The sequence below is a fragment of the Aulonocara stuartgranti genome (assembly GCF_965226115.1).
Source record: "Aulonocara stuartgranti genome assembly, chromosome: 16".
Taxonomy (NCBI): Eukaryota; Metazoa; Chordata; class Actinopteri; order Cichliformes; family Cichlidae; genus Aulonocara; species Aulonocara stuartgranti.
Window position 1 is genome coordinate 21,359,726 of NC_138952.1, and position 9,301 is coordinate 21,369,026.

The following is a 9,301-nucleotide window of genomic DNA, read 5'->3' on the forward strand; positions in this document are numbered from 1 at the left end:
AGAAATTGATCAGCCATACTAATTCAATCACTCACAGGTGACCTGACGTGATCACGTTGGTTAGCAGCTGCCTAGCAATGGGCTAAAATGACCTGTTTTTAACCTTTGTGCACCTACAGCACCTTAAAAAAGTCATTTTCATGACACCAACATTTTATCAATATTTTAATAATTAAATAAAGATTTTACATCCCCAGCAACCTGCTAGCAACAGGCTAAAAATGACCAATTTTTATACAAACAGGAATCCCTCTAGCATAGAAGTCAAACATTTGCAAACATAGCACCCCCCACCTACTTCATGGTGGTAGCTAACCCTAATCCCAGTGTCCTCCCCCAGTGTAAAAGTGCATCCTGCCACACCCTGAAAACTGTTTAAGAACAGCTTCAGTAACACAACAAGGAATTGAGCCTCCAAACCTATTAAATGCAGATTAATCATTTAATAAGAACGATGGCTCTGATGCATCCTGAGAGCTCTAACCTGAGTTTACATGTTTTAGATATGCTTGTGGAAATTGCTGTCTCTCCCACCAATTATTTAAAATTTTAGCAGTAATTTTTCAGACTTCTTTCGACTGTAGTAAACAGCAGCAGTGTTTTATGTATGCCAGACATGTTTGAAATGGGAAGCAGAGACAAACAGGAGGTTATGTTATTTGGACTAGTACTGTTAAATTGAAGTCAGAAGGCAGTTTGTCAGACAGAAGATCATATTGTACTACATTGGAAGAAAGACTGGGAAAAATTGGATTATTGTCACTGTAATAAACATGTGGCATCTTTTTATTTGTTTATTTTTTTTTTAAAGGTGGTGTTTGAGGGAACTAAAGGGATTTAACCATGAAATATGAGCATAACTAAAAATGATATGTTCTTTGCTGCTCGTGTGTAAATTAAACTGATTCTATTTTATAATGCTTTAGTATTCAGGCATGGAAAACAATCAATTCAGTTCAGTTCACTTAATTGGAGACATGAGGTCCAGTTAAACATATAACTGTGCATATAATAAATATGACCAGTTGAAAGGATGCCCAAGACTGCCCTAACGTGCCCTCAGTATTTGCTCCTTCTTCCCAGCATTTAGCTGAAACCTCCCTCTCTCTGCACTCTCTGGACTGAGGCCTCCACCTCAGCTGCTGAGGCCAAGGGGATAAAGGTGCAGCTGTCTGGGCACAGCAAGGCTATCATGATGGTAAAGCCTGGTACTTACTTCTGCTGCAAATACAGCCATGTGGAAAGGTCAAACCAGGCACTCCCCATCGTCACTAGTGGACTGTTAATCATTAGTGCCAGAGCAACCAACTGGACTGGAATTTCTCTGGGTCATCCAAGATCCAATATGATCCTTTGGAAGAACTTCACTGCACTCCCTGTCAAACTTCATGAAATGGATCCCAGCAACTGACTTTAAAGTAGCGTCACAACGAAGGTCTCAGATGGGCAGTTAGAACTGATAAAGACGGATGGATTCATTTTGGGCTCCCGCTGTGGGAATAGGGTAGCAACTGTTTGCTTAAGATGATGATAGTGTTCATTTGATTTTAGATGACAAGTGTGATAAAGTCGACCAATTGGCTTAGTTTAGCATGAAGGCAGGAAACGGAGGACACAATGAGCTTATGGATAGTCTGAGAATGCAAACAAATCCACCGCTAAAGCTGACTTATTAACTCATTTTATCTCATTAGAGACACCAAACTAAGTGTGAAACACATTTAATCAAGTCCTCCATCCTAAATATCCCAACAATCTGATATGAACCATAGGAGCAAACTAGCGCAAGAGATGTGTCAGATGTAAACACTTAATTCTTGCATAGATATTAGAAAAGAAAGTCTTCTTTTGTTCAGTTTTTTATTAACCCATTAATCACTCCAACATCTGCAGTACACAGACATAACATCTATAACAGCCTCTTTTCCTTTGCTCTACAGTTAACATAGTCACTAGTTGTGCAATCTTTTTTGTACCATCATAAACGTTAACTTTTAACATACTGAGTCCTGTAGAGTCTGAGATGTCGCTCTTGTGTAGAGTTTCTTTGAGCATTGCACAGTCTGACCTTGGGGTGAATTTATTGTGATGTCCACTCCTGGGAAGATTGGCAGCTCTCTTGAATGTTTCCCAGCTTCTCACTCTTGAACGTTGGACTTCAAAATGTTTTGAAATGGCCTTAAAACTCTTCCCAGATTGATGGGCACATGGCATTGTGTTAATGGCCACATGAATGCTAACAAAACTTCTGCTTTTACAGAGGAGCTCACGTCCTGATGACCAGTAATTCAAGTGAATTTGATTATCAGCACCTAGCTGCTATTTTTGCCCCTCTTAAGGAGGGAAACAGGAAGAACTTATTTATTTATTAAAGTACATACTGCAGTATTTATTGTTTATCTGAGGTTGCATTATTTGTACCACCTGGTCCTGCAAAGGATATTTATTTATTATTATTTATTTTTTTAAACTTTGTAATTCTCTCCTATTGCTAAATACCAGAATAAGTGCACAATAACAGATAATAATAGACAATAATCGAATTGTCAAAAGCACACTGTTTTGGCTGAATAGGTACTTTGTATCTTGTGAATATTCTAAGAATAAGGTCTAAGTGCATAATGATGGTCAAATGACAGCATGGGTGGGGTTTTTTTGTTTTTTTTTTACAAAATTAAGTAAACTAAATTAGGTAAACAAAATTAGGTGAAGAATTTATTCTTATTGTTTTTAAGTGAAAAACAGGATTAATGCTCACATGAGGCACAATCACTGTTATCGCAGTATACAGTGGGGCAAAAAAGTATTTAGTCAGCCACCGATTGTGCAAGTTCCCCCACTTAAAATGATGACAGAGGTCAGTAATTTGCACCAGAGGTACACTTCAACTGTGAGAGACAGAATGTGAAAAAAAAAATCCATGAATTCACATGGTAGGATTTGTAAAGAATTTATTCGTAAATCAGGGTGGAAAATAAGTATTTGGTCAATAACAAAAATACAACTCAATACTTTGTAACATAACCTTTGTTGGCAATAACAGAGGTCAAACGTTTACTATAGGTCTTTACCAGGTTTGCACACACAGTAGCTGGTATTTTGGCCCATTCCTCCATGCAGATCTTCTCGAGAGCAGTGATGTTTTGGGGCTGTCACCGAGCAACACGGACTTTCAACTCCCGCCACAGATTTTCTATGGGGTTGAGGTCTGGAGACTGGCTAGGCCACTCCAGGACTTTCAAATGCTTCTTACGGAGCCACTCCTTTGTTGCCCGGGCGGTGTGTTTTGGATCATTGTCATGTTGGAAGACCCAGCCTCGTTTCATCTTCAAAGTTCTCACTGATGGAAGGAGGTTTTGGCTCAAAATCTCACGATACATGGCCCCATTCATTCTGTCCTTAACACGGATCAGTCGTCCTGTCCCCTTGGCAGAAAAACAGCCCCATAGCATGATGTTTCCACCCCCATGCTTCACAGTAGGTATGGTGTTCTTGGGATGCAACTCAGTATTCTTCCTCCAAACACGACGAGTTGAGACCAAAAAGTTCTACTTTGGTTTCATCTGACCACATGACATTCTCCCAATCCTCTGCTGTATCATCCATGTGCTCTCTGGCAAACTTCAGACGGGCCTGGACATGCACTGGCTTCAGCAGCGGAACACGTCTGGCACTGCGGGATTTGATTCCCTGCCGTTGTAGTGTGTTACTGATGGTGACCTTTGTTACTTTGGTCCCAGCTCTCTGCAGGTCATTCACCAGGTCCCCCCGTGTGGTTCTAGGATCTTTGCTCACCGTTCTCATGATCATTTTGACCCCACGGGATGAGATCTTGCGTGGAGCCCCAGTTGAGATTATCAGTGGTCTTGTATGTCTTCCATTTTCTGATGATTGCTCCCACAGTTGATTTTTTCACACCAAGCTGCTTGCCTATTGTAGATTCACTCTTCCCAGTCTGGTGCAGGTCTACAATACTTTTCCTGGTGTCCTTCGAAAGCTCTTTGGTCTTGGCCATGGCGGAGTTTGGAGTCTGACTGTTTGAGGCTGTGGACAGGTGTCTTTTATACAGATGATGAGTTCAAACAGGTGCCATTCATACAGGTAACGAGTGGGGGACAGAAGAGCTTCTTACAGAAGACGTTACAGGTCTGTGAGAGCCAGAGATTTTCCTTGTTTGAGGTGACCAAATACTTATTTTCCACCCTGATTTACGAAAAAATTCTTTACAAATCCTACCATGTGGATTCATGGATATTTTTTTTTCACATTCTGTCTCTCACAGTTGAAGTGTACCTCTGGTGCAAATTACTGACCTCTGTCATCATTTTAAGTGGGGGAACTTGCACAATCGGTGGCTGACTAAATACTTTTTTGCCCCACTGTATATATGTCAGGGACCAAGCAGTAAAGCATAAAGGACACCGGTGGTTTTAATTTAAAAAACGGGTTTTATTGACCCAAAAATATGAAAATATATTTAACAAAGCCAAAACTTAAACAGGCAGACCAACAAAAGAGGTCAACTCAACAGACTAAACTCAAGATAATAATTAACAAAACCTCAAACAAACATATGGTAAACTGACCTACTGAAATGACACACAGGGGGACTTAAATACTGGTTTAGCTAAACCAAATGACACACACGGGGGAAAACAAGATGGCTGCCATATAACCAACTAATACAAAACATTTAAACAAACATGAAACACCCCCCAGGCAATGAAGCATGTGGTGCAATCCAATTAGGCTGTCAGCAGTACTTCAGGTCTCCCAGCCCTTTGCCACACCTTTTGCCAGACAGGAGGAGACACCAACCCCCAGGTAACTCAAACAAAGAAAGATGTATTAATATAACATAAAACAGAACTTTGACCTTGCAAGGTTAATATGTGTGCACGCCATATAAACATTGGAAGGTGTGATGGAAAAATGAATACATTTAATAAAGAAACGATATTGAACAATAAATAGAATATTTTCAAGTCAAGTCAACTTTATTTGTCAATTCTGCCACATGTACAGGACATACACAGAATAGAAATTGCGTTACTCTCAAACCCTAGTGATTAGAAAAATGCAAATAAAATAATTAAAAAGTAAAAATTTAAATAAATTTAAATAAATACAATACAATTTTACGTATAACAAAAAAAAGCTATGCAATATACAATATACAATATTCAAGTAAGAAGGCATAGTGGTGCAAAATAGGCAAATAGTGCAAATGGGGATTTAGTAGTGTACGGTAAGAGATAGTGTAACAACAAAGGCTTATGAGGTCCAATGCTTAAGCAGTCCAATGCGCCACAAAGTGACTGGAGCAGGCCAGTGAGTGCGTCAGAGAGTGAGTGTGTGTGTGTGTGTGTGTGACAGAGTTCAGTGAGACCGTGGTGGAGAAGAGGGGAGAGGGGGGCAGAATCGGGAGGGAGTTTAGCTTCCTGACAGCCTGATGGATGAAGCTGTCCTTCAGTCTGCTGGTCCTGGCCTGGAGACTCCGCAGTCTCCTCCCTGACGGCAGCAGCTTGAAGAAGCTTTGCATTGGGTGCGTGGGATCAGCCGCTATGCAAAGGGCTTTTTTAGTGAGACGGGTGCTGTAAATGTCCTGGAGGGAGGGGAGAGAGACACCAATGATCCTCTCTGCAGCTCTCACTATGCGTTGGAGGGTTCTATGGCAGGACGCATTGCAGGCTCCAAACCACACAGTGATGCAGCTCGACAGGATGCTCTCGATGGTGCCTCTGTAGAAAGTGTACATGATGGGGGCTGGAGCTCCTGCTCTTCTTAGTTTGCGGAGAAAGAAGAGACGCTGCTGTGATTTCTTGGCCAGTGCTGTGGTGTTGTACGTCCAGGAGAGATCCTCTGTGATGTGCACACCCAAGAACTTGGTGCTGCTCACTCTCTCCACAGACGCTCCGTCAATGGTCAGAGGAGCATGTTGGGTGTGCATTCTCCTGAAGTCCACAACAATCTCCTTCGTCTTCTCCACATTCAGAGAGAGATTGTTGTCAGCACACCACGTGGCCAGGCGTCTCACCTCACTTCTGTAGTCGGTCTCATCCCTGTTGCTAATGAGACCCACCACCGTTGTGTCGTCCGCAAACTTGATGAAGAGGTTGGAGCTGTGTGATGGAGTGCAGTCATGGGTCAGCAGAGTGAAGAGGAGGGGGCTCAGCACACATCCCTGCGGGGCCCCCGTGTTTAAAATGATGGTGCTGGATGTATTACTGCCGACCCGTACTGCTTGAGGTCTTCCGGTGAGGAAATCCAACAGCCAGTTGCACAGTGAGGTGTTGAGCCCCAGCTGGACCAGTTTTTGAGTGAGCTGTTGGGGGATTATAGTGTTGAATGCTGAACTGAAGTCTATGAACAGCATTCGAACATATGAATCTTTTTTGTCCAGGTGTGTGAGTGCTGAGTGGAGTGCAGTGGAGATGGCATCATCGGTTGAGCGATTGGGCCGATACGCAAACTGGAAGGGGTCCAGGGAGGGGGGCAGGACAGTCTTGATGTGCTGCATGACTAGTCGTTCGAAGCACTTCATCAGGATGGGAGTAAGTGCAACAGGACGGTAGTCATTAAAGCAGGAGGGAGATGACTTTTTTGGAACCGGAATGATTGTGGTGGCTTTAAAACATGTGGGGACGACAGCCTGGATGAGTGATATGTTGAAGATGTCAGTGAAGACATCAGTGAGTTCCACTGCACAGTCTCTCAGTGCACGACCAGGAATGTTGTCAGGACCCGGAGCTTTACGTGCATTGATCCTGCTGAGGGATCTCCTCACGCTGTCCGGGGACAGAGTCATCACCTGGTCACCAGGAGGGGGTGGGGTCTTCTGTGCAGTGGTGCTGTTTCGGACTTCAAAGCGAGCAAAGAAAGTGTTCAGCTCGTTCAGCAGGGGGATAGTACTGTCACAAGTCTGTGGTGGGGGCTTGTAATCTGTGATGGTCTGAATGCCCCGCCACAGGCTCCGTGAGTCTCTGCTGTCTTTGAAGTGATGGGATATTTTCTTGGAGTACTGTCTCTTAGCCTCTCTGATGCCACGGGAAAGGTTGGCCCTAGCTGTCCTCAGGCTTGCCTCGTCTCCATCTCTGAAGGCAACATTCCGAGCTTTCAGCAGCCTGTAGACCTCTCCTGTCATCCATGGTTTTTGATTGGCCCGGACAGTTATGGTTTTCGTGACTGTTACATCCTCAATGCACTTGTTGATGTAGGCTGTAATAGTCTCTGCGTACTCCTGGAGGTCAGTGGTGTTGTTGTAGGTGGCAGCCTGCTTAAACATGTTCCAGTCTGTGGTGTTAAAGCAGTCCTGTAAAGCCTCTGAAGACCCTTCTGGCCACACTTGTATCTGCTTACGAACCGGTTTGGTGGCTTTAACGAGCGGTCTGTAAGCAGGCATTAGCATGACAGTGATGTGGTCTGAGGCGCCGAGGTGGGGGAGGGGAAAAGCTTTGTAAGCTCCTCTCTGGGTGGTGAGTAGTGGTAAAGTAGTGACTGTAAATTAAACTAAAGTGAATCAACGGGTGATGAGGTGTGGAGCTTACCATGTGTGGCATGCCATCACACACCTCCCCTCTTCAGAGCTCTCGCTGGAACAGCGAGAGAGATAGTCAGCAGTAAGGTTCTCCTTGCCTGGTACGTGGTGGACAGTGAATCGGAATGGCTGTAAGGCCAGGTACCAGCGGGTAATTCGCCCATTTGTGTCCTTCATCTGCTCAAGCCACTGTAGTGCTTTGTGATCAGTTTCCAAGGTGAAGTCTCTTCCCAGTAGATAGTAGCGGAAGGAGTCCAGGGCCCACTTGATCGCTAAGGTCTCCTTCTCTACTGTGGAATACCGAACTTCCCGTGGAAACAGTTTCCGGCTGATGTAAGCCACTGGATGGCGGCCTTCCATGGTTTCCTGAAGGAGGACAGCTCCCAGGCCCCAATCTGAAGCATCAGTCTGTAATATGAATGATTCATAAAAGTCGGGACTGTACAAAACCGGTTGCTTACTTAGTGACTGTTGTATGTCATGAAACGCTGCCACTGCCTCCTCTGTCCACTGGATGTAATTGGGGGAACGTGATCCCGTCAGGTCTGTGAGCAGAGCTGCCCTGTTGGAGAACTGAGGGATGAAACGACGGTAGAAACCTGCCATGCCCAAAAAGGATCTCAGCTGCTTCCTTGTTTGGGGCAGGGGGGATGATTCCATGGCCTCGATTTTGCTGACTTGTGGCCTGATAACCCCCTTGCCGATGACATGGCCCAGGTATTCTGTCTCAGCAGCGGCGAAAACACACTTTGACGGATTCACCGTCAACCCAGCTGAGTGCAGGTGGTCCAGAACAGTTCGCAGGTGTTCCACATGCTCCTCCCAGGTGTTGCTGTGGATAACAATATCATCCAAGTAAGCAGCAGCAAAGTCAGAGCAGTCATGTAATACCTGATCCATCAGCCGTTGGAAAGTTGCTGGAGCTCCATGTAGTCCAAATGGCAAGACTGTAAATTGGAAAAGCCCCCATGGTGTTCTGAATGCTGTGAACTCTCTGGACCGTTGAGTGAGTGGGACCTGCCAGTAACCCTTACACAGATCTATTGTGGTCAGGTACCTTGCTTTTCCCAGACGTTCAAGTAGATCATCAATTCTTGGTGTCGGGTAGGAGTCAAACATGGATATGGAGTTCAGGTACCTGAAATCAATGCAGAACCTCATACTCTCATCCTTTTTGGGTACCAAGACCACAGGGTTGCACCATTCACTCTTAGATCTTTCAATGATCCCTAGAGATAGCATCAAATCGATTTCCTTCTTCAATGAAGGCAGCAGACGTTCTGGGATCCTGTAACTTAATCGTCTCACAGAGGCACCTTCTCGTACCACAATATCATGTTCGACAATGTCAGTTCTCCCTGGATTCTCTTGAAAGACTGCTGATTTACACATTTCTCTCACCTGCTGCTGCTTGTCCTCTGGGAGATGGCTGAGATCATAATCTAGAGAGCCAGCAGGTGGTAGATATTGCTCATCTGCTTCATCTTCTTCAGGCACTCGCCGTATGAGCATTGCATCCGCCTTGTGTTCAATACGCTCCACCCACTCCTTCAGAAGGTTTATATGCAAGACCTTGCTGGAGCGCAACTGCCCTGGGGTGGACACCTCATATGTGGTGGGTCCCAGCTTCCTCATGACTTCAAATGGCCCCTGCCACTTTGCCAACAATTTGTTGTTGTCACTGGGGAGGAGCACGAGCACCTTTTGTCCTGGCTCAAACGCACGCTGACGAGCAGATTTATCATACCAAGACTTCTGCTGCTG